General features: G+C 28.4%; 1 protein-coding gene across 3 annotated transcripts in view; it reads left to right on the top strand.

The window, feature by feature from the left end:
* LOC147814390 (zinc finger and BTB domain-containing protein 8B-like) overlaps window positions 1-27,652 on the top strand; it is a 63,929-nt gene that overhangs the window by 10,229 nt on the left and 26,048 nt on the right. Inside the window, exons 1-4 of one of the 3 annotated variants that reach the window (XR_015431225.1) lie at window positions 607-8,285; window positions 11,241-11,489; window positions 15,261-15,634; window positions 22,135-26,837. The gene's annotated coding sequence lies outside the window, so the exon portion shown is untranslated. Of the gene's footprint in view, window positions 1-606; window positions 8,286-11,240; window positions 15,635-22,134; window positions 26,838-27,652 lie in introns of those variants that run through there. The other 2 variants (XR_015431224.1, XM_087156794.1) reach the window with 2 other exon arrangements.

Genomic DNA, 27,652 nt, shown 5'->3' with positions numbered 1-27,652 from the left:
TAGACCCCTTTAACATGCTATAATGTTTAAAAAACGAACAGACGAAACAAATTTCGATTGCCCCCAAAACTCATATAAAGCATTTTTTAACTCTGCATAATTAAAAAAAAATATTTGAGTTGCTAACCAGTTGTAATCCGCAAATAATAAAATAGTTTTCAAAACCATGTATGGAAGTTAATTAAAATAATTCAATTAAATAAAGGCATAACAAATTTAAAAAATTCAAAGAGTATGAATTATTTTTTTCAAATTAAACAGTTATTAAAACATCTTTCAATGTCCAAGTACTAAAATTTTCATTGAAACGTAGAAAAATAGATTTCGGTTCCCTTTTTTAGTTTTTTTGCTGATAAACTATTCAAATTATTGGCGTTTGCATGACAATCAATCACTATTAGTAGAAAAAAATGCACACTTTTTACAATAGAATATAATTTTTTAAAAAATATGTAAGGCAATGTTGTTTATTCTTAGCTTTTTTTAATACAATTTATAAAAAGTTAGTTTCTCAAGGGCCCCCTGAGTGCCTGGGGCCCTGGGCTCTGCCCGGGTGTGCCCATGCATAAAGACGGTACTGACCCCTCTCTCCAAACTTCTACCTTCCATACCAAACCAATAAGAGAACTTTCAGCTACATCAGATTTAACATGCACCTTGCTGTGTACACACAGCAGCTGTTTAGTCGACTGCCGAGGCTGAACTCACAGCTGCTCTTTACCTCTGTAGTGGTGTGAGCCATGCCTTAATCAGCGATGCCACCAGAGCCCCTGAGTATATCCTACCAGTGGCGTAGTTTTAACCCCTTGCCAGTGTCGTCCGAATCCAGTTCGGGCAACTACTATGTGCGTTATTTGTGCTGCCCGAACTATTTTCGTTCAGGAAAAAAATTAACGTTTCTATTTTGTGAAGCCTGAGCTGAGTTCGTTTCTACTTTAGGATACTTAATTCACTATTTTTCTAATAGATGGCATGAGTGGTCCTAGTTTTTTACCGATTATGACTTCAGTCGAGAGATGGAGATGTGGGTGGGGTTTTTGGGATCACCATACTGTTAAAGATTTATAAAATTTATGTATTGAAAATCCTATTATTGTGTTTTTGTTATATTATTATATTTAAACTTCAAAATTTTGTTTAATTTCCTCGAATTGAATAAGACGTGTGTGTAATCCATTACTTTTTTATATGTATGTAAAAATTATAAGTACAGTAGTTATTGCATTTAAAATTTTATTTTTGTAATAAAAAACCATTTTCTAACTTTTATTATAATGTAAGGAACAAAATTAAACAGTCAAAATTTTTTTTTCATTTTGGTCCATTTTTCTGAAATATATGTCACTGTTAAGGGGTTAATTTATATGTGGGGGGTTATATCCTGCCATTTATAAATGTATAAGTCTATATATATGGTATACAGTATACATTCTAAATGTTAAAATTACAAAAAATGAGCAATGGCTACTTTTTTCTTTTTTATATCTACATCCTACTTACCATACAATAGCTTCTTAATCAAGTAATATATTTCGAAGGGCAGTGTTTTCATCATAGAAGAAAAAAGGGTGAGAATTTCTCACCCTTTCTCAAAAACAGGGTGAGATTTCAAAAAGTTAAAAAAAAAAAAAGAAAACACAAAGAGACTTGAAAAAAAAATCATTTCTTTAATTATAATGCATTTTTAACAGCTTCTAATTTTTAAGGCATTGAATATTTTTGCTGCATCATCATATGGAAAATGTTCTACAGCTACTTTTTCATCAGATATTCTCATTAGGTTGCTCAAATGCGTATTTGTTTCGCTTTGATCGTTTCTACCCACATTTGTTTCATTTTCATGTGTCCGTTTCGGAGTAGAAGATATTGCCTTTACAAGGTATTTGTCCATCTTACATTAATGCGCAAAAAATTTGAACGTCTTACATGAAGAAACCTTACCTACGGTAAGCACGTGGTTGCAGAGAAATGAGTTCTGAAAGAGGTTCCGTGGTTCTTAAAGGTTCTGAACAATACTGCTAAATAGGGAAACTAGATAATGGGGCAGATGTTGAAATAAATTTTCTTACTATTTTCTAACTAATTTTCTAAATTCTAAAACTATTGGAATAAATTTTCATGGGCAACGTTTGAAACTAATGTTCATTCTGTAGATTATTGAAAATATTAAAATAGTTTGCAATTTAAATTAAGTTAGTTATTTTAAAGACTTTTCGAAATTTTCTTTTGTGTAGGTTTTTTTCCTGTGAATTGTTTGAATTTCCTTTGTAATAAAAGTATCATATTTTTACTTTCAATAGTTTTATGGTTTGTATTTTTAATAAAATTCAACTTAACTGCTGTATAATTAGTACTTCTTAAATTACATTTGATGAATAATTTTCAAGTATTAGTTCTAGCAACACAAATTTCTACTTTTTGTTTCCTTTTCATTCTTATTTAAATTACATTTATTATTATTCAATCACTTTATTTTTATAAAAACTTTTATTGGTTATTATAGTTTTTATTAATACCTTTTTTAAATTTTACAAGTTATTTTAACAAGTTTTAGAATATTTAAACACTAGATTGCTGATCTTATTATTTTTCTAATTTAAAAGTTATAGTTATTTTACTTCTGAAAATTGTGTTTATTGAAATGATTAAAATATTTTTCTTCTCTTTGTTCCAGAAGATAATAAGTACACCCAGCTTTTAGCATTTATGTTTTAAATTCTTTTTTTTTGAAAAATTTAAATTTAAGTTGTTTGTTAATGAATTTAGCGGTACTAAATATGTATTGGTTCATCTTAGTCGAAGAATAATTGAAGTGTGATTGCTTTCTATATGAGGTAAATTTATATTATTATTCCCTTTAATTTTGTTTGAATCCTTATGTCATACAAATTTATTCTACTGATATTTATGATACTAATTAGTTATTTTTATTCTTAAAGTAATGTTTTTAAACTGTGACCATTATTCTTAGTTTTCATTTTGCTTTATCAATCCTGTGAAATGTTCCAACTTTTTATTCTTGTGTAGTCCCTAATATTGTATCCATTCCTATTAGAATAACTACTTTTGAACTAGATTTATTATAAATGTTTTTTTATTTATGTGTGTTTGTTAAAATTTTATACATGAAGTAACAAGGTATAAGTTTTAACCTTTTTTAAACAAAAAATTCAGAATTCCTTCTCAAAGATAATAACTGTTAATTATAAAATATTTTTTTCTAATTATGGTAAAATTTATTGATTTATGAACAGTTTGGAAGCATATTGCATATTATTTGTAGTGTTTTGTGGCTCCCATGTCTCTTCCAATCTCTCCTCATTTCAAACATTAAAATTATGGACGTTATTAAATTTCAATGAACATTGAATTTTTTATTTTTGGCAACATTTAAATATTAAAGTAAGATTTTATGACAAAGCTAAAAAACTTATATTTTTAAAGAAGTATTGGTTAATAACTATGTTAAAGGGAAAAAGTGTGGAATTGTTTAAAGTGACCATTTTTGAAGCTTTGTAATAATATCCGAAGAAGAATTAAGAAAACTGTGCTATAACTAATTTAATATTTTTGTTTAACTTAGAGATTTTTAATTATTTTTACCTAAATATTAAAAAGAAGAAAAAAGTGAAAATATTGTTTGGTTTTAAATCTGATTGCCTACTTTCTACACAACTTTTATAGGATATTTAAAACAATATTAAGTATTGGAACTTATCCTTTGTAATTTTAGAAAAATTCCACCTTATTCTAATAAAAACTTTAATTGTAAGTTTTATTCAAATTTATGTTGTTATACCAGCAATCCTGCTTGAACTCAAGCGAATTTTTCAAGAACCCAATCATAACTCCATTCATCCACAGATCCTAACTTTGACCTTAAACAGAAAATGATCAATCTCCAATTCAGTACCACCAGATGCATGGATTTGGAGGAACTCCCTTTCTCACAAACATGAGCCCAACCTACCAGGCTATCCCAGCCCATTCAAATTTATAAATCATTTTAATGCATCAATTTATATATATAAAAAAAAAAATAGTTTCAGGAGATAGTTGTATGTATACTTAAAAATTTAAATTTTTTTTTATAGTGGGTTTTAAAAAGTTTTATATTTTTAAAAGTATTATATATGTATTTTTTTTTAATTATATGTTAATAGATTTAGAAATACTTTATGACTTATTTGTTAAAATAGAAAAGTATGCATGAAAGCATTACGTCAGTTTTTTTTTATTTATTAATGTATTTTTCTAATAAGTGATTTATTAAATTTCTAAGTACATAAAAGCTAGTGATTTCGATTATCATTTAGTATTTTTAGTACCTAAAAGCTTGATTATGTCTTTATTTAAATTTTTCATATTATTATTTAGAGTATGATTTATAATTTTTATATTTTATTTTTTATTCAATTTTATTTCCTCTCATATGATTAAGATCTTTATTATTATGAATACTTTTTTTGCTGCTTGACTTGAATGAAAATTTTGTTTTCAGGTTTTAAAAACCCAAATATAATCCCAGTTTCTCAAGAGATTTATATGAAAGGAAAGACTTTTTACTGTGCATTTTGTAATCACGCTGCCTGCCGATTTTCAGATATCAGCAAGCATGTTCGAAAACATTTGTGGTGAGGCGTTAAAGAAACTTTCTTACAAATTTAATGTACCGCACATTGAAATGAGCTTTTCACAAATGGTTTGTTAGAAGACTTCAAAACTTTACTGTTTTTGTCATTTTTTATTGTTTAATCTTTTGTTTACATTCCTTTTTATACATTTTATATTTTATTTACAAATTTGTTATATTTAGTTTTAATTTTGTGTTGGTTTTGTTTGTTGAAAAGGTTTATGATCTGTTGCCGGGAAGGGGTATTGTTTATGTAAATGGTGTATTCATGTTTATTAAGCTTATATTCTGTAGTTCAGCTAATTGACTGATTTAGATTTTTATGCAGTAGGTGGAATGATGCTCGCATGACAATTCTGCAGTTTTATTTATTATAAGCTTCAGAATTATTGTTTACAATTCTTGCTGTAGAAGGTGTTGTTGATTTTGAATTTAGATTATGCAGTGTTCAATTTTCAAAAACTGAGATGTCATTAATCTGATATTGAGATGAAATAAAAAATTCTTTTGTATTGTGAATACTTTATTTAGAAATAATAATTGAGAAATAAAAGTTAACTTCAAAGTTAATAATACTTTAAGTTATTGTCATCATTCAGGTTCATGTCATTTCTAATATATTTATTGAAATTTTATCTCTTGTAACAGTAATAATGAATAATGATCTTTAGTAATGAATAATGATTATTTTTTCGAACTTTGATATCTCAACAACCTTGTTATGTCAAGAAAATATTTCCCCCTTGGCATTATATATTTACCTAATGTTAATTTGAAGTCCTATGTCAAAGAGTATCTTCTTAAAACCTTGTTATGTTGATTTTTTTTTAAAAATAGAAAATGAATTATATAGATTTCTAAATATTGAGATATATCATCTCATTGCAAAATATAAGTTTTTTTTTTTAAAATTTTTTTTCCAGAAGGATTAATTATTAAATTGTCAGACAAATTTATTCTTTTTTTTAAAAGAAAAAAAAAATGTTGCTATCTTTATGATTTTTCTAATTTTTTTTTATTAAAAGTGTTGGTTGAAATGTCTAATGCACTGCATTCATTCAATAAATTATATGCATAAAACTATCAATTTCTTAAAAGATCACAGATATTTTGATCGTATATTTTTAAAATAAATATATTCTGTCTACTTTATAAAGTAATTGAGCTGATATGAATTTTAACTGAGTTTTAAAAATTTTACATCTAATCAAAGATTAATGCATAATTTATTCTAGTTAGCTTGAATTTTCAGCAATCATATTATCTTATGAGTTATATGAGAAATGAGGAGAAGTTATGAGAAATTCATTATATTATGAGTTATATGCCTTATTTTCAGTTTTTTTCTTTTAAAAATGTATAATTGTCTTAATTTTTTGGTTTGTTAAGTGTTCAATGCTTGCATGTTTTAAAATTATTTTTTTACCTCTATGTAATTTTTTTTAAAGTTTTATGTCAGTTATAGTTTTGTTACTGACCAATTTTTAGATAATTTCATGTTACATTAATTTTCATGTCTTTAGGAAATGTGGATTCATTAAGGCTGTTTTTCGAATGCTCCCTTGTAATATGCTTCTTTGCTATTTTTATAACCCGTGAGCTTGCATCTGTTACTTGTGACACTATTAGGTCAAGTTTAGCCTATGTAAAGCCAGCACTGTCTTCTCTTATTTTGAAAATGGTGCAAAACATCAATATGGAGAAAAGCCACAGTTTTGTGAAAATGAAAAGCGTTTGGTTTATTGTTTTAATATTTAAAACTTACTCCAATGCTGCATTACTTCAGTGCATTAAAATGTGCAAAAACTGAGAGTAAGGCAGTGATTTTGATTAAATTTCATCTAAGTGAAAAAATGTTGACAAATTGGCGAATTTGAAAAAAGTTTAATGACTTGTAAAATATTTAAATTATTTGTCTGTTCTAAAGCCCAGATAATTCTTCACGGCAAGATCATATATAGTTTAAAATCACTGCAGTGCTTCAACTGTAATGCCCTTAAACTATGGCTTTTTTAAATTTTCCTTGGCGCCAGACCTTCGAAAAAATGTTATTTTGAATTTTTAATGTTATTTTGTACAATGTTATTTTCAAAGGTTAAAGGCTATTGCATGGTATTCCCTAAACTGGTGTTTTTTTAGGCTGAGAGTCATTGTTTGGTACTTCCTACATTGTTTTTTTAAGGTTGGGGCTCATTGCGAGTATTTCCTACACTGATGTTTTAAAGCACAATTCCTTTATAAAGTTGGGGGCCATTACTAGATTGTATTTTTTTAAGGTTGGTTGTCATTACCTGGATAATAATGTGCATTGTAGGGCTTCAGATGTTAATCACTTAGAATGGATTAGACTTAGTTTTAAGCTGTGTCTAATCAATTCTGGAGGATTTTTGAATTCTAGTGAATCAATTCAGGGTGGGAATGTTGGAGATTCTTTGCCTTTTACTGAATAGGATTGGTAATCCCTAACTTTTAACTAGTTAAACCTAGGTTTATCTTTCATTCTTACTTTATCAGTAACATATTTATTTATGTCAAGTCCATAGAATTTTATTCATTTAATTTTTCCAATTTTATATCACATTTTCAGAAATTTTATAAATAATTACGGAGGATATTTTCAACTACACATTTAAAAAGATTTGTCATTTTTAAAACAATGGTATGTTTTTTTTCTTACATTTTTTTGTAAAATCTAATTTTTTTAAATTTGTATCACACATTCAAGTTTTGAATAATTTACTTGACTGTTTTATCTTAGGTGGAACTATTTTGTTAGGAGGTAGATTACATTTATGTCCTTATTGCTCTTATTCCACTCCTGTTAAGTCAAATCGTAACAGACACATATTGATTCATACTGGCAAGCGTCCATTTTGCTGTACAATATGTTCCAAGGGTTTTACAGAGAAAAGTAATTTGCAAGTTCATATGCTGAATCATACTGGAGAAAGACCCTATAGATGCAGGCTATGCCCTAAGGGATTCACTCGAAAGGATGTTCTCAAAGCACACATGATTGTTCATTCTAATCAAAATGTAAAACGGAGGAAATCTTAGTTTTATGGAGGCTGTTCATCATTTTTGTTTCATTTAATAATTTAATTATGCTAATTCATTTTAATAATTTAATTTTTATACTTCTTATATTGTAAAATTCTATTCTTTAGTTAAAGTATTTTTCAACTTTTAAATGTTTAATTTAATCACTTATTTCTACTTGTTTGTTTTATAAATTTTATTTCTAGACTTGTTTTATTTCTAAATTCCATTCTTAAAGTGAGATTTACATGTGTATTTTTTATTCTAAAACATAGGGAGAAATAACGTAATAATAGTTTGAGGAAGAAAAAAAATGGTATACATTTGCAATTTTCTCTACATATCATTCCCTCATTGGTGGTGCCTTGAAGTCCACCCAGCCACCGTTAAAATGGACCTAGAGTTCTTCACAGCGACAGCTTGGTACTTTACCAGATCAAAGGATTACAGTTGAATGGATTGCAGATGTATCAAATTAATGGATTACAGCTTGTTTGGGAAGTGTAGGGGAGCTAATATTCAATCACTATTTTCCTACTATCATGTCAATGTTCCCATAGTTGTGGAGCCTCAGCTTCCATGACCAGTAACTGCAAGAGTGCTTTAAATTTTAGTGAGCTACGCTTAATTTTTTGTTTTGTTGAACTAAAATTAACTGGTTTTTATGCGTGCCCATATCCCTATATTAAGCCTGCTCATAATCTTTTTAATGTATAATTTTTTTTCAGTTTTTTGTTAAATGATTGATCTTTTATTTTTATGTAAAATGTATCTGTGTATCAATGCAAATTAAAATAAAGTAACTAAATGCATTACTTTCAGTTATCCTTTTATAAATCTGAGTGCCTTGTTTGATTGTTCACCCTAATTTTTATTCATAATAAAATTATTTGTTAAATTGAGTCTTAAAATATGAACCAAATACAATCGATCTCATTTGTGGCCCTGATTTAACGAGGACCCAAATTAAATGTAGTTATCAAAAATACTTGATTGGTACTATGCTGAATTTATAAAACATAGCTCACTTTTAACGAGCAAATCACTTGTTTTAGTGAGCAATACTTTTGTGATTCATAAAATTTATGCTTAATTCCAGCTCGGCTGATCCCTTTGTGGAAAAATTAAATTTTCATGTTTTTCGGGCCGACAATGTCCTTATTGTTGTCCACGATGTTTTTTAGGACATGAGTCTTATTCGAAGAACAACAAGGCAATAAAGAGGCAGCTTAAAGCAAATAAACTTTTTCTGTGTTGTACTGAAATAAAAAATAACGAGAGTATTATATTGCTATTTAGTACTATTTACTAAGTAAGAATGAACTTTTATGATTTTTGATCAACAACCCATTTTTTATGAGCATTCGGTTGCAACGAGAAAGTATTGCAATCCATCTGGTCTCATTATCAGCGAGTTCAAGGGTAGTTCATTTGCTGAAAATAATATTTAATTAATTGACTTATTTAGTCATTTTTTAAAGCATTTTAGAAGCTTTTATTAACTTGCAAAGATTAAGTCATAAACAAATTAGAAATATATTATATTTATAGTTTTGCTTATGATATAAGTGGAAAAGATTATGATATAAGTAGAAAAGATTAGTAATTTAGGGACTAATTTCAAAATTATTTTGTATTGATTAAAAATACCCAGTAAATGGAAAGTATCTAATTTGGCTTTTCTAATTAAAAAAAAGTCCTACATAATTTCATTACAACTAAATTATATGTTAAAATAAATATTAAATTAAATTTATAAAAGAAAAACAAGTTATAAAGAAAACTTTCACTACTTAATGTTTGAAGAAAAAATACGGTTCTACAAATTTCTGTAATGATTTTTATTTTCTTCGTAATTCTTGATCTATTATTTTCGTTGATGTTCATGAATTTCAATTTTTAGTGAACACATTTAGTATGCTGTCTCATTGGAAGTATGTGTGCAATAATTATCTAATATAATGGAAAAAAACTAAAACACTATTTCCATCACTTTTAATTTCTTTTCAGTTCGTTTCAGGATATTTTTTTATGTTGCCATTTTAACTTTGTGTTTGTTGTAATTATTTATTTCAAGTTTTTCATTCATAATTTATTCCAAATTATGTATGATTTCTTTCATGATTACTTATAAAAAATTATAGTTTTAATTTATAATTAACAAGACTGCATTTTTTAAAAAAAAATCTTTAATTTGTTGTTTGTAAAATATTTTAACTAACTCAATGCTTATTGTGCATGCAGAAGTTTAATACTGCTATTTCAGCATGATTGAAAATTGAATATAAAGATATTTATTTAAAATATATGTGAAAAAATTGCATTGTCTATAATTAATTAATAAATATCCTTTTCCCTTTCCTTATTTGTGATTGTAAATATTATGTTTTTAATTATGATTAGTGATGAATATAAATGTTTTTGCTGAACATTTTATAAACCATCCAAAGAGTTTAAAATTTCTTTTCTTTTGTGATGATATTTTTGTGATTCTAATTTCTTAATTCTTAATTTTTTATAACTGTGTCTGCTTTTTTATTTCATTTACTTTTCAGACAACAATTATTTGTAAAATTTTGTAATAAATTGCATTTAGCAATTATTTTAAAAATGTATGTTTTAATCAATGTACATGTTGATCAAAATTGCATTCTGTTTGTCTTTTTTTTCCCCATAGGAAAGTATAAGCTTACACTGATTACTTTATATTTATATCAACACTTGATGTCTAATTAATTCTTTATTAAATTTTATTATTCTAATTTATTAATCATAAGAGTGCTGTATATTCATAAAAAGAAATTCTATTGCCCATATTCCACTATGGAGCTTGCAAAGAAATATTTTTATCTATAAAGATATAAAGCGCATTAAAACTTTTTTTTAAATCAAAAATTATAAAGCATTAAAAATAAAAATTATAATGGAGTTGAATATTTAAAAAAAATTATAAATAAAAGAGTTTTTAAAAAAACATAAGTTGCAAGTATTTTTATTCTATAAATGCGTAATTAAATAATTGGTTTCTCTACGCAATTGAAAATTTTTTGAACAAGGTGTCATTTTTTATGTTGTGCAACCTCACTCAATTAAATTTACATATGACCATTTAACTTTAAGCAGAGATTTTTTCTGAGACTGCACATTTTAAAATAGAAATTAGTTGTTTTCAATTCAACTTTATTTACTTGTTCTTGTATAATGACTTCAGCATGTCTTCAATGAAGAAACTTCCAATTTCATCTAATATACATTTAAAAAATAATTTTTTTAGATCAAATCTATCAACAATTTAGTTAAGACAACTATTACAATTGCTTTTTATAGTCTATTGCTTGGTATTTTTTCATGTATTTTGTTTTTCTTGTTCATGATTTTTGTAATGAATATTACAAAATCTGCGTATCTTTCAATGTTTAGTAGTTTATTCGTGTTTATTGTTTTTTTTTTCAAAATTTTTATTATGTAGTTTATTTAAGCTGTTTTTTAAATTTTTTTTTATCAAATGTTCACGCATAGTTTAAAATATTTTAGTGTGTTATTTACTGATTTAATTTTGTTTTTGTAGGTGACAGTAACCTGAAGAAAATAAAAACATTTACTTGTTCTTTGTGTGCCTATTCCTCTCTATATAAACAGAATTATCAGAGACATATGCTAAGTCATGCTGGTATAAAAAAATATAAGTGTGACAAATGTGACAAGTGTTATGCGGAAAGTCGATCCCTTCAGCGTCATTTGCTTATTCATATTAGCGGACAACTGCCATTTTAGTGTCATATTTGTGACTAAAGACATTTTTGTATGAGTGCATTAAGTGACTATTTGAAGGCACTAAATTTTTATTTGAATCTAGTTGTCACGCCTTGATAGACTGTAATTATAGAAAGTTAGCTTATTCTTGGAATGATGTTTTTTGTTATGTAAAAATTTCTAGTAAACACTAAAAAAATTTCCAATTTTTTCGATTCTTAAACCTCAGTTTTTTGTTTTAAATTCAATAAATTTTGAAAAATTCACTTAACATGTTGAATGATGTAATGATTACTTTTGCTGTTATTGTGCAATTTGTTCCTGCAAGATCTTATAGCCGCGCAATAAATATGATTTTTTAATGACTGTTTTATTTAATCTATAACTAATTTCATTGCTAGTTGTTTTAATTTGTATTTAAAGCATGTATGAGATACAATGATGTACTTGTAACAATCCATGTGAATTAAGTTACAGAATCTGAAAATATCAAAGTTATATATTTCTTATTGAATGAGATTATTTTTCTGTTTATGTTTCGCAATTAAATTATTCTAATTTATTACATTTTATTTAAGTAGTTCACGTAAAAGCAGTACTACTATTCTTGTTAATGTTAGTTACTCATAGAAAATTAGCAGTCATTTGTAAGCAAAGTAGCTCTAAATATGTTTGTCAAAAAGAAGAACCCCATTTATGTAAATGGATGAAAAAGTTTTTTCCTTTTATTCATTCCTGTAAAAACCATTCATTTTTTTATCATAACCAAGATGATTTTATTATTATGTGGCATTCAGTACTTATGTCATTGATTGAAGTATGATTTTTTTCCGTAATGAAATTGATTTTGAATTTAAACTATTATTTTGTGTAATTTGTGTTAAATATATGATTGAACCTCCCTATAGCTGTCCTGCACCTTTCTTTTTCCCGTCTTGTCTTAATAGTCCTGTCAGAAACGTTATTTTTGAAATGTTAATAATACCCATTTAGATAATTTTTTGAAACCAGCAGATTTCCGTGTCTTATTGTTCTGAAGTTCTACTAATAGTTTTCAAATTATTGAGTTATTCATTTTTGGAAGAAAATTAGTAACTGATGCTAATGATGAAGAAGAAGAAAGTTAGTACTTGTTGCAGTTTAGAAAGAATGCCTCAAATATCATGTTTGATGTTTATGCATTAGTTGATGAAAATGTTGAAACTTGTGGTGTTGTCACTTCAAAAAATGATTGCAGAAGCTTAAAAAGGGCAATGTGATACCAATGGGGAAAGTGACCTCGACCAAAACCGTTGAAAACATTTGCGGAAGACCTCTGAGCATTTTAAATAATAAGGAGCTTTCTGTATTCATACGAAATTACAGAAAATGAACAACAATCTGATATAAATGTCAAAACTGTATTGTTTGCAATTTCTGGATATTTTAAATGAGTAAATATGTCGATGAGTGGTAGCGCTTCGCACTTTCGTGCCACAGGTCCTCGGTTCGATCCCCGGGCGGGCAAGGCTGACTCAGCCTTTCAACCCTTCAGTGGGTCAAAAAAATGAGTATCGAGCATGGTTGGGAACTAAACTCTGCGGATTCTATGTTCGGCTGACCACCCAATCGAAACATATGCTCTTGCACCCCAGAGTCCAAAGGTGAAGAAATCTGAGATGGGCACAGTAGGCCTTGGCCCTGTATGGGCTGTAGCGCCACTGAGTTTAAATATGTTTGATTCATCCTTCTTTTGCATCATGAAATTTTTTGCATTGAGCACATAATTTTTTTCAATTAAAATTTTTTAGACTAATTATAAATTTATTAATTTTATTATCCATTACTCCTTTATCACTTTTCATGCATTTTCAAATCACTATTTGATATTTTAAGTTGCCCTGCATCTATCTTTATAATGAATGGTCTCTTGAGATCGATCAAGGTTTTACTGTATTTCATAATTTTAAAACTGTCTTTGAACAGCTGACCCGATTTTGGGTTTACGACTACTAATGTTCAACTCCGTGGCCCAATCCAGAAGGCAAGGGAATTCTTGGATCAAGTATTGGAAAAAATTTGCCTTCCTGGAGGACTTTTTGATGAAACGTATCCATGTGCGTTGTATGGAGAGGAAAACCTCCCATGGTTAGCCTGATGGCAAAGGGACTCTTTCCCATGATCTGTCTACCATTGAGGATATTTTACATCAGCACTGTGGTCTGTGCGAGCCTGGTGCAGAATTCATATTGACCAGCCATCATTAGGATTTAAACCCGGTTCGCCTCATTAGAAGGGGAATGCTCCATTCCCTGAACCACCAAGGCTCAGGTGCTCAGTTGTGTTTTGTTAAGTCATTACAGAAGACGGAATTTTTTTTTTCTAAACTTGTCCTTCACCTTATTTATCATTTGTTGAGGACGTATTGTTTTAAGATGTAAAGAAACACATTATCATCGTTATTTTGGCTCTAATTTAATTTTATTACAGTTGCTCTTCATTATTTTGGTGCCTTTTTTATCAGACGTTGTCATATGCTGTACTACTCTATTTTTTATGTGGTCTAAATAAATAAATACATTAGCCTAAAAATGCTCTATTTCTTTGAAATCTAGGGAAAGCTGTCACGGTTTTTCAGAATTTTTTATGGAATTAGTTATGTTTTAGTGATTTTGTTTTCTATGATAAAAGTACTATATAGAAATCAAAACTTGTGTGAAAAGTTATCAAATATCTTAAAATATGCTGGCAAATTTGCATCATTGTTGTTTCAGTATTTTTCTCCCATTGAGTCCTGTTTAAAAAAGTTTTATTTTTTGAAGGAAATAATGGATATTAGTTATTATTTATAGAACTTATTAATTACAGTATAGTGTAATTACTAATACTTATGTACGCAATCTGAAATTCTCATGTTGTGGTGAAATGCGTTGGAATAACTTTGGATAACTGAACCACAAGACTAGGTTAATGATTTTATCATCTTGAATTGAGAGCATAAAAATAGATTGCTCTAGCATGTCACAATACCATATTGAATTATCAAAATTTTAAATACCATGCGAAAATTCGTGGATTATTGCTTTAAAGCAAAAATAAGCTGAAAACCAAGTGGATCTATGATGGAATCATTAAAATTTTTTTAAAAATAATTTTGGGCTTGTAACTTTGATATCTTGATTGATATAAGTGAAATATCTAAAATCCAGATATTTTTCACAAGCAGTCAAAATGTTTGAGCATTTTTTCCCTATGATCAGACTTTATTATAATATCAATAATTTTCTTGTAATACTTTGATATTTAATGAAATCGAAAATTGGTTTCCCTTGTTTGATAACTATTATTAATTATACTGTTTTTTTTAAGTAGTTAGAGTTTTAACCCCTTAACACGATCAATTAATTTTTAAGAAAATGGTCATAAAAGTGCCTATTTTGCCAAGTACGCGTATTTGATTAGTGCTGACATCTAGTTTAAAATAAACTATCTACAATTATCTTAAAAATATCCTGGTACTGCCATCTGGTGTGTAAAATGAGAAACAAAATGTTTTCCAGCTAAAAGAAATGAATTAGTTTTATTCTTATTGGCACGTTACTACTGAACACTCCAGCCCGGAAATTTCACGGGAGCGAGAAATAGAGGGTGAAACCTCACCCCATCATTTTCACGGGAGCGAGAAGGAAGGGGTTAAATAAATTTCAAAATGGGCTGTGATGGTCTCACTTTTTTGTTATTCTATTCAAAAATTTTACTCCTATTAATAATTATTTAAAAATTTATATTTAAATGCAGTAAGTTTTTGCAAACATTTCTTTGCTTAATTAAAATGGTTTGTCTGTCTATTTTGTAGGTATTGGACTATATACCCCAATTGAAGGAGAAACCACCTCACATAAATGTGCCCATTGTACATATGTATCTGCTTTCAAATCTAACTTGACACGCCACGTGCTGCGAGTTCACGCGGGTGTTCGTCCTTACGTCTGTGATGTGTGCGGGAAATCTTTCACTGCAAATCAGCACTTGAAAGCACATTATTTGATACATACTGGAGAGTATCCATTCCGTTGTGAAGTTTGTCAGAAAAGATTACGCACCAAACACAGTTATAACAATCATTTGTTATCTCAGCATCAAATACAGAATGTACTCACCCTATAAATTATCAGTTAATTTTTTCTTGGTACTAATACAGATAGAACTAAGCAGAAATAAATAGTTAAGGTTTGTATACAAATTGTTATTATAAAAAATATATAATTACTTTCAGCATTTGAATGCTTATAACTTTATATATACTCTGGAGTATCCATTCAGCTAAGAAGTGGAAAAATTAAGTTCCAAGCACAGATATAACAATAATTTGTTATCTGAACATCAAATTCAGAATGTTTTAACCTTATAAACTACCATTTAATTTTTTCTTTGAACAAATAGAGAAAAAACTAATACGGAATCGATAAGTTTGTTTACTAATTAGTATTGGAAATAAATAATAGTTGTGTGCAACATTTGAAGTTATATTGTTTTATATGTACTGGAGGGTATTCATTCCACTGTGAAGTGTAACAGAAATGATCACAAACTAACACAGCTATGGTAATCATTTGTTATCTCAACATCAAATAGAGTATACTGCCCTTAAAAACTGCCATTAATTTTTCTTTGAACAAATCAAAGAAACCAAATGGTAATAAATAATTTAAGTTCATTCTTGTTTTGGTTTTATTTAAGCTTTAGCTTTTAGGTTTTATTAAAGCTTTAACTTTGTTAGAATGTGCAATTGAATTAAGAGCAATTATGTTGCAAGCCAGCTTTACCAGTATTTATAATGTGTATTTTTATAAGATATATACTTTATAAGATATTAGATTAAAAAAATATTTTTTTCATGCATTGCAAAAATTTGAAAAATTTTTCAATTTTGTTTAATAAATTTGTACAATTTGTTACAAAAAAAATTGAACAATTTTTCAAATTTTTTATATTATGGTGTGTTTTTAATGATTTTTTCTCAGAGTGATGGTTTTTGTTCTTCAATGGTAATTGTTTTACACTATAGCTTCTTCAATTAATGTAGTTTCCATTGCATGTAGGATTCTTCTATTGCTTTAAATAAATGATGTTCTAGGCACCCTTAAAATCATACTTTTATGAAAGTTTAATATTTATTTAGTCCAAAACTATCAAAGTAATATAAAATAAACTGCTATGTGAAATGCAAATTGTAATAGTTACAGAGGCGATCGATATTGTTTTCTCAACGCAATTTATTTTATGCTTGTATACAAAATAGCTTCTCTAATTTTCAATTAATTTTCTGAAAAATATGACAACATGCATGCCACTAATGTATTTTCTTTTGTATGTAGGATTTTTAGAGTTTTCATTAAGTGATAAGTTCATACTTTCATTAAAGTCAATTGTTTATTTAATCAAAAACTTTGAACATCATACCAAAATATTAAGTGCAACAGAAATTGTAATAGTAATACTCATGCTGTTAAATTTGGAGAATAAATTAGTTAATAATTAAAAATTTCTGTCTATGAGAAAAATTATTCTTTTTAGAAAACTCTATTTCAAGAAACACTCATTTGTCTGTATTTGCACCTCTGTAAACGGTTACTGTACATTTCTTACTTCTCTAGCTTTTAGCTTGTTTCGAATGTGTGAATATTCTCAAATTATGAAAAAATTAGTAAACTGTTTTAGTTAAATAATTGTTTTTTTTTTTTTTAAAATTTCAAAGTTTTTTTTTCCATTTTTATTGAATGAAGCCTGATTTGAAAGTGTACTTCTAGGGTCAGAAATTAAGCAATTGTACTTTTTTAGGTTTTGTTAATGACCAAAAATATTTCTAGTGTTTCATAATATAAAAATGAGTTTTTTCTATTGGTTTTATCATTTGAGCTTTTTTTTTTGTTTGTAGTCATAAATGCCCAAATCATTAAAGATGTAAGCATAAGAATTATGTAAAAAAAGAAGAAAAGAAAACTGTATTTTTAGAAGTTTCAGAGTTTTGTTCCTTAAACAATGCCTGTTGCAAAGTTTGAAAGACTACTTCTATGGATTGGAGTGGATTTGTTTGCTTTAGTTAATGACTGGAGAACCATTCAAACTTAACTTAGTGATGCCATTCCTTGTTTTGAATTCCGTCATAGGAATTGTAATGGCTGATGTACTTGTGACTTCTGACATTTTTCTATTGATTGCTTTTGTGAAGCATCTTACATATTATTGCTAATAAATTTATGAAATAGTTGGAGAAATTCTATAATTTTATGCTGATTTTAAGTAATACTTTGCTATAAGTTTAAGGTTAAAGAGAACATTTATTTATTTAATTTTTTAGTGATTTGGTTTGAAATTGGGAAGAATAATAGAGAGCAGGAAAAGATTTTCAAATTTTTCACAAAACAAATGAAGATTTTGTTTTTTTAATTAATACTTAGTTTAATTGTTTCTTTAAAGAAAAAAAATGCTTGATGACTTTCATGTTGTTTTAAATTTGGAACTATTATGTGAGTACTTTAGGGTTAGCTAGGTGCTAATCCAAAAGTACCCACATAATAACTCAAATGAAAATAATCTAAAACACATAATATAAAAAGAACTAAAATTTAGACCTGTCCCAAAATAAAATAAAGATTTTACATTTAACAGCAATAATTTATTTTATATATTTATATATATACATAATATATATATATATATATATACATAATATATATATATCAACATAATATGTACGTAATATGTATTTATATGCATAATATGTATACATATACATAATATGTGTATGCATACATAATATGTATATTTATATACATAATATGTATATATATACAGTCAAACTCACCTATAACAAGTGTGATGGGACCACAATATTTGCTTGCTACAACCAAGTGCATGCAAAAAACGAGTTTGCGAAAAAATCTATAAAGTTCATACATACTTATAAAATTATGTACTATTTATGTTATGTTTTATTTTTGTTCAGTTTAATAGAATTTAGTTCATTTGTTCTGAACTGTATTATTGTGTTACTGTCCTTCGTATATGACTCTTAACTGGAAAAATATAGCTGACATAGAAAAAGGAAAATCATAGACCTGCAAAAAATAAAAAAAATTTTCCCCAAGAAGATTTCCTAAACAGGAAGGGAAATTGAAAAAGTAGAAATTTTATGAATCACAGAAATATTACTCACTAATATCGGGATTTGCTTGTTACAAGTAAATTATGCATCAATAGATTTGAGCTAGGCATACATGGATTTTAACATTGTACCAACCTAGTATTTCGGATTTCTTCATTACATTGTAAAATCGAGTTCTTGTTAAATCGGGGCTCATAATGAATGAGTTCGACTGTATATGCATATAGTTTTGTTGATTGATGAACATTTTCAGTTTTGTTTTGGTTAATAGTCATTTTATTTTCCTTACTTGTGGAAAAAGTCTTAAAATATTGCCAGAAAATGTAAAATATTGGAAAGATTTGCTCTTGGCCAACAAAAAAATACCAATCTCTGCATAAACCTAGAAAATCTTTGAATTTTCTCATTGCATATATTATCATAGGCATCATAAATCTTGATATCTAACTTTCTAATTCACCTCCACTTAATGTAATGAGCTTGAAAGTAAATCTATTTTCAGGTAAATCATGTATGAAAAATGACTTTTTAGGCGAAAATGACAATATTTTCCTGTTGGTCAGGGTTGTCTGATTGACCTAAGATTTTACACGAATAGTTGTTTATTTGACTGCTAAGGTGTAGGGTTGAGAACTAAACTTCTAAAAAGTTAAAAAATAAGGACTTTTGCTAGTGTACATTATTTATGTATAAAAGATACATGCTAGACATTTACTTAACATTTTCAATTGTTGCTTATTCTAATGTTAATTGTTTTGCACACATGTGATTATTTTGTCATTATTACTTTGAATTGCAGTAATATCTTCACCTGATCCAAGTATTTCAGAGCTACTGTCAACATTTATTTTCTTCTAAATTTTTATCCATCAATAGATACTGTACTTTTTAGATTAGAATGCTTATTTGAAGGTATGTTATTTAAAAGTTAGTTTGTACAGATTATTACATAATTTTCTTCTTGCCAATTTAGTTGTTTTTACTTTATTTTACACTTGCTTTGCTGCCATTTTAAACAGAGCCTAAGACAATAGCTTAAGAATTAGTGCCATCATAGGATTAGGATATGGTTCATAAAACAAAGCACATCTCCATTACTAATTAAAATTTTGTTGTGTTGTTGTTTCGAATGCCACTTGCCAATATCAGCAAGCCTGCTTGGTGAAACCAAGCGACCCGTTTATAGGACGGACCCATGCATCCATTTATTCATTCACAGATCGTAATTTTGAACTGAACCGTAGGACTTTGTGATCCTCGCGACCAGGCTTATCATTTAAAATTTTGGAAAACAATATAATCTTTAAATTTTAATGCTTTTTCTTTTTAGAAAAATTACCTAAGTTGCTATTAACACTTATCTAATTATATTATTTTAGCCTACAATTAACCGTCTTATAGTACAGAAGGCATATGGAAATACGTTGTCATCTGGAACTAATTTATTCAACACACACCCAGCCATAATTAAGTACCTAGCCCCATTTTTTAGGGCTCTATCTTTTAACAGCTTTGGTAGGAATGCCATATAATTTTGACCCTGGTCAGATGACGTGTGCAGCACTTGAGCTGGTACCCCTCTCTCCAAACTTCTACCTTCCATACCAAACCAATAAGAGAACTTTCAGCTACATCAGATTTAACATGCATCTTGCTGTGTGCACACAGCAGTTGCTTAGTCGGCTGCCGAGGCTGAACTCACAGCTGCTCTCTACCTCTGCAGTGGTGTGAGCCATACCTTAACCAGCGATGCCACCAGAGCCCCTGAGTATATCCTACCAGTGGCGTAGTTTTAACCCCTTGCCAGTGTCGTCCGAATCCAGTTCGGGCAACTACTATGTGCGTTATTTGTAGTGCCCGAACTAACTTCGGGCAGGAGAAAAATTAACGTTTCTATTTTGTGAGGCCTGAGCTGAGTTCGTTTCTACTTTAGGATACTTAATTCACTATTTTTCTAATAGATGGCATGAGTGGTCCTAGTTTTTCACTGATTACGACTTCAGTCGAGAGATGGAGATGTGGGTGGGGTTTTTGGGATTCACCATACTGTAAAAGATTTGTAGAACTTCTGTATTGAAAATCATATTATTGTGTTTTTGTATTATATTATACTATTATATTTAAACTTCAAAATTTGTTTAATTTGCTCGAATTGAATAAGACGTGTGTGTAATCCTTTACTTTTTTATAGGTATGTAAAAATTATAAGTACAGTAGTTATTGCATTTAAAATTTTATTTTTGTAATAAAAAACCATTTTCTAACTTTTATTATAATGTAAAGAACAAAATTAAACAGTCAAATTTTTTTTTTCATTTTTGGTCCATTTTTCTGAAATATATGTCACTGTTAAGGGGTTAATTTGTATGTGGGGGGTTATATCCTGCCATTTATAAATGTATAAGTCTATATATATGGTATACAGTATACATTCTAAATGTTAAAATTACAAAAAATGAGCAATGGCTACTTTTTTCTTTTTTATATCTACATCCTACTTACCATACAATAGCTTCTTAATCAAGTAATATATTTCGAACGATGTAGTAATTATGTTTCGAAGTAATTACATTTCAAAGGGGGTTTTGTCTCCCAAACTCAGCCCAAAACTACGCCACTGTATCCTACATATTAAAAAGGAGCAAAACCTTTAACTTAACCACCTATCTATCTTGTATGATAATCTCTGAAAGAAGTTAAAATTTCCAAGTAGTGTTATTCTAAACCCTTCTCAAGTTTGTTGAGAGCAAAAACTTCATGAAATTTTTTTTATGCTATATTTGAATTTCACTGAATTAATGAAATAGTATTAAATATTAACCTAAGATCTTTTGTAAGTTGACCATTTAGCGAAACTTGTCTATTCTTTTGACAATTGTAATAATACTGTCCTCTTCTGTTGTTGTTGGGATCTGTTATTTTTCAAACAACACTGAGGGATTTTTTTGTTATAAATAGTGTTTGTAAGTTAATATATTTTAAATTTTGTAATATTTATAGCTTTCAGTAATTCTAATTACCTATATGTTCTTTCGTACTAATATTTTAAGAAATAGTTTATAATATATAACGTCGCAAACAAAATATGAATATTCATTTTTTTAAACTAATCAAGATTTTTTTAAAATAAATATATGTAACAAATTATTATTCAATTCATTCCTGTGATGAATTTAGTTTCTCAAGATAGATATTTGCTAGATAAAATTTTAAAGTAAAGAGAAAATAATTAAATTTATCTATATTTTGATTGGTGACATGCGAAATATACAAGAGTGATGTAAAAATAAATAAATATAAATAAAACCTGTATAGGGTGACCTATCTAAGTTGACCACTAGTTAAGAAATATTGACAGATATTTTATCTTAACCTACATTTATGTAACATTCTTTAAAATATTTTGAAATGTATTTTTTTAATTTTATTTGTAAACTGAATATTCATTTCAATTACATTAATTTACAATTCATATATTTTGTGTACATTAATTTACAATTTATACATTTTATTTACCTAAGTTATTTTTATATATTTTAAAAATAATTTTTATGCTTTGTAGGAGTGGGGATATCTGCTGTGCAAATAGGAGTAGTCACATTGTACAGATGCAACTTTTGTACATATAAATCGAATTTTAAAGGAAATCTTCTGCGCCATATGAGATCTCATACCGGTGAACGTCCCTTCCAATGTGGTCTGTGTGGAAAATCTTTTATCGTAAAACACCACTTAAAAGCACATTTTTTGACTCACAAGTTACCAAGTATCAGGTAAAAGGTGTACTACTGAGTAGTTTGTTCTACGTGCAGCTGTAGTTCCACTGTGGACTGATCGTAAGACCTAGTAGATCACCCGATTTACAAAATCTTAATAAATTTTCATCTTAGTGTAATGTTCTTGAAAGCTCTTGAAAAATAAAACTTTTGGTATTTATTTATTCTGTTTGTATTTCTAGTTTCGTTCTTGTTAAAATGTATGAGTATGACTTCATGCTTCAATTTACTTTTTACTTATTATGACTTTATTTTCATTGCTTTAAAGTACAGAAAAGAAGGAGATAGAGAGATATATTCTAAATGGTTAGCTGTGTAATTATGCATATTTTTGTGAGTGTATTTTAAAAAATATGCTATACCAAATAGTTGAAACTGTATTTATGGTGTCATCTGAAATATTTTATTCTCAAAATGTTAAATCATAAGTTCCCAACATGGGTGCTTCCACCCCCCAGGATACTTCAAACGGGATTGCAATCTTAAATTAGAACTTCTACAAATAGAGCCATTCATTTGCGTCTTAAAATTCTAATATAATTTATATAGAAATAATATGTAATTATAAATTCTGTGGCCATTCTGAAAAACAATAATTTTTAAAATATTCACACCAAACAAGAATGATTAATTTGTTTCCCTTCCTTTTGAATAGAAATAAACTATTGCTTAGTATTACAATTATTAATTTTTTAGGAAACGATTTGATCCTTGAAACTTTAAAAAGTCATTTGCAGGTTATTAGTGGTGTAATTGTGATTTTGCAAAAGCCTGTCTTATATATGAAAAATGACATACAGTTGCTTATTATAATAACTTTGATTGAACTCAATTAAGATTCAGTTGAAAATCACTATCAAGTCTTTTATTGCTTTTACAAGTAGAAAGTTAATACGATTACAAGAACACAGGAAGCACTTAAGGGCTAAGGAGCAATAAGGAGTATAAAAGATAAAATAGCTTTGATGAAAGACAAATTTTTAAACTTTGTTGAAATATAATAATTTTTCTTTCAGTTGTTTCAGTTAAATTTTTATTCCAAAGGGGGAAATAAAAGACAGTATTTTTAGCATACAAACGGTCAGATGAACAAATAATGTCCGTAATAACATTCATTTTATTGCATTTTATCAATTAAAAACGAAAAAAAATTATATTAAGTATTATATTGACTTAAAAATTATATTGACTTAATACTATAGTCAAACATTAAAGATAGAAAAAACACAATGCTGACAAAAACTCTTTTAAGTTAAGTTATATTACAGTTTTTTAGTTACATTTTTTTAAAGAAATGGAAAGTTAAAACATCAATTGAATTAATTATTTTTATTTTTAAAAAGAGTGCTTGAGAGGAAATGAGACTAAAGATATAGAGAATCACTGATATTATTGGGATTTTTCGCAATAATTTTTGTAAGTTATTTATGTTTCTTCAAAGTCTACAAAGTTTTCAAAATGTTAGGATTTGTGCAAAAAATTGTTTAAAATGTGAGATTTTTAATTTTTAAAAAAAATTTTGTTGTTATATATTTAAAGCAATTAGTGCTTATCTGAAGCTTCAAAATTAATAATACGAAACTAATAAAGCATTTAGGGAAATATATCTATAACAAAACGACAAGAAAATAGTTAAGAGATAATCTAAATCCTTTTTACTAAGTTTGTTGTTCATAGGGGAGAGATTCGATAGGAAGTTCACCAGATTGGATGACCTAAACAGGGACCCTTCACCTTTACTTGAAATAGTTATACTTCACAACCATTGCCCAGACTAATGGATAGCGGAATTCTTTACATAGGAAAACTATAGTATCATATTAATGTGGTGGTTGACATTGGAATTTTAAAATAATGATTTTTCAATTAACGATTTTCTCAACAGTCATTGAACCCATATAATTAGTACAATTTAGGTGGTCTGGGTTAACCAATGGTGTGGGAATCAGCTCTAAGTTTCTAAAGTTTATGAATCAAATTAATTATCTGTTAAATTTTTTTAAAATTTGTACTGTTATAGTTTTTTTATGTAATCTTTTTAAACATTTGAAAATTTTTTTTTTCTTCAAATAAAGTACTATGACATCATTTGGAAACTATAAACTGGAATGCCTGCAGTCTGGTGAATATTTACAGCTTAAAGAGATTATTAAGGTAGCTCCATTCCATACAGATTAGTCCCCAGTTACCAATGTAAGATATTGTGTGCTCATAGCCAGGAATGCATTCATAGCCCATTCTAATGTCTAATAACTATGACTTACTGTTCAGTTTATTATCTAAAATTCATTTTTATTATTAAAATACTATGTTCTTTTTAATAATAAAAGATTTAAATTAAAATCTGAAACTCAAAAGCGTGCATAAATATGTAGTCAAATTGCCAGAGCCTTAGCGGAGCTGCAGCACCAAAACTTTTTCGGTTGTGGATCTCTGTTTGTAGCTATGGTTCGAGATCTGGTAGAATTATACGGCTTGAACGAAACATACATCGCTGAAAAGCTTATGCTTGACTAATTAGTTTGGAAAATTGATTTTGGCTTTAAGTTTGTGTATGACTCATATGGTGAAAGCTATTGGTTTTTTGCTTTGATGCCTATCAGGATCCTTGCAATGAAGAATTGCCTTCAGTTTTGCATACTTTGCTTCATTTTTATACTTTTTCACAACTTTTAAAAACTAAAAAAAAAAAATGCTTTAAATTTTTTTGAAGCCGCAGTAAGTAGTAAACCTAATTAGTCAGGTTTTGGATTTTGTTAACATGGCTAAGTAATAATCTTAATTTGTGTTTTGCAGGTGCATCTTTTTACATAATGTATGTATATTTTGATGTAAATTTTTTTGAAAATATGTAGTTTTAATATTATATTCAATATTTTTCTGAACGTATAACCCTTATTACGCTGGAAAAGTTTCATACTTTATTATTTTTTTGAGGTTTGCAGGTTTGCTACCCTGTAGGGAAGCAGCACAACAATTGTGACTCTTTGTGTGTCAATTGTGTGTTTTGACTTTTTTTTTTGAGATTGTAAGCAAGCAAGCAAGCATATTCTTTAATATTTACTTGTGTGTTTATAAACAAAGCTTGATATCTCGTAGAAAGTGACCTCCCAAGGGGAGAGGCTTCTCAAAAGATGTCAGTAAATAGAGTTGTTTTAAAGGAGGATTTCCTCGTTTTGTCTGATATAATATGTAATTCTTCATAGCATATTATATATTGTGTGGTTTTCAGGAAAACTCCACACATCAATCTCACCTGGTGGCGAGTGCTATGGTTATGAGGCTAATTCACTTTGGATAGGGCTGTGAGGTGAATAGTTTTGCCCTGATCTTGGCATAGGTTCACATCAGAATCTTTGCTTTTCAACCAATCAACTCCTTCATTCCTTCAATACACCCTATTAGAAATGTGCTCTCATGTTACCATAGAAACAGACAGCCCCAGATTTTTTCGCTGGAGGAGTTCTCCTCTAGGCCGGACAGTAGAAATATTTTCATGATGAAAGCTGATCTGAAGTAGACAGCGACTGCACTTTCGTAACTAATTTTTTTAAAATAATTTTTTATAATTTTGCATTAGAGCTGCTTGTACATTTTTAAGCTTCATTTTGAATGTATTTCTTTTTGTTTACTATTTAAAGTACTACCTTTGTTTAGACGTAACAAATGTAGCAAATCAAAGAGTTTATATTGCTCTAGTTTCTATAAGAACTTGACCTATGCTTTGTTAAATATTTTCAATTATATGCATATAAATATGTTACCGTGAATGACCGAAATCAAGAGAATGTCGACTTTCACCGGTGAATGTCAACAATCACATAGTCGCTGTGGTGAATGTCTGAAATATTTGTTATATCCGATTTGATATTAATTTATGCGTTGATATCATTATATTGATTCGATATTCTAATGTCTGTTGAAGATCGCTTAAGAGAAACATCAGTGTTCAGAGTACTGGGCAAATGTATACCGGGCAGTGGCACTGAGCCTTAAAAAAACATCAGTGTAGGGTATACCAGGCAAACACATACCAGGAAGTGAAACCTAACTGGACCTAGTATATATTTCGGACATTTACCAACTCGACTAAATGATTGTCAACATTCACCGGTGGAAGTCAACAACTACCAATTTCGGTCATTCACAGTAACATACATATATTTTTTGTAGGGAAAAGACCAACTTCCAAGATAAGGAAACAGACAAATGTGTACAAGTGCTCTTGTTGCTCTTACAAGTCTAATCATAAAGGAAACGTGATGCGTCACATGAGATTTCATACTGATGAACGCCCTTTCTCTTGTGATGTGTGTCACAGACATTTTCACACAAATGAACATTTGAAAGCACATTATGTGATTCATACAAGTAAATCGCCTTTTCAGTGTGAAGTGTGCCACAAGCTGTTTCAATTCAAACGCAGCTTGAATCGTCACAATTCACGTTTTCATCCCAAGTAGTTGAACACCCTTTCGTCCATCTGTTTGTGTGTAAAAATTTTTTATTAATAAAAATTTTTAAATGTATTGCTCTTTTTTGAATTTTGCAGCTACTATAAATATCTCTGCTATTCACTTGCTATTTTAATTTCTTATTTAATTTATAGAGGAGATAAAGATAAATGTTTTTTAATTTTCTAATTTAGTTAATAATTAATGACATTATTTATTGTAAAAATAATGGCTTTTATTTTAAATTTGCTTGACTTTCATCATGTGAGTCACAGTACCAAAAATTACTTTAACATTTGCTTTTTTTAAAATTTCTACATTATCTGTATTGTCAAAACTTCAATATTTGCATTGCAAATTTGTTAATGATTATTTCTCTTAAATTTTAATCAGTTTAGACAACACTCAGATTTTTTACCTATTTCCTTATAAATATATTTTATCGTGAGTTTCTAATGAACATTAAACAGTGACGCTGTGAAATCTTTCAAGAATTGGTGTATGTTTGGAATTTTCTCAATTTTTATGAAAAATTCAGACTAAACGCGGCGATTGAATCTTATTAATTTACTTTGTAGCATTAAGTTATACATATAGTCCCTTCAATGTTAGATTTTATGGTTGGCATTATTGCTTGTACATAAATAGAGTAAGATAAAAACTAAACTCTCCGCTTACAGAATGCAAAACTATCTGCAGGGGATAGAGCCTTCCAATGAGGTGAACCTGGTTTGAATCCCAGCGATGGCTGGTCGATACGAATTCTGCATCCGGCTTGCACCTACCACAGTGCTGACTTAAAATATCCTCAGTGGTAGACGGATCATGGGTTAGAGTCCCCTATCCGTCA

The sequence above is a fragment of the Parasteatoda tepidariorum genome, chromosome 2 (genome assembly GCF_982258835.1).
Source record: "Parasteatoda tepidariorum strain Cologne lab strain chromosome 2, Ptep-v5.0, whole genome shotgun sequence".
NCBI classification, from domain to species: Eukaryota; Metazoa; Arthropoda; class Arachnida; order Araneae; family Theridiidae; genus Parasteatoda; species Parasteatoda tepidariorum.
The sequence above is the reverse complement of the archived record's forward strand: the minus strand, read 5'-3'. Positions and strand labels throughout refer to the sequence as shown.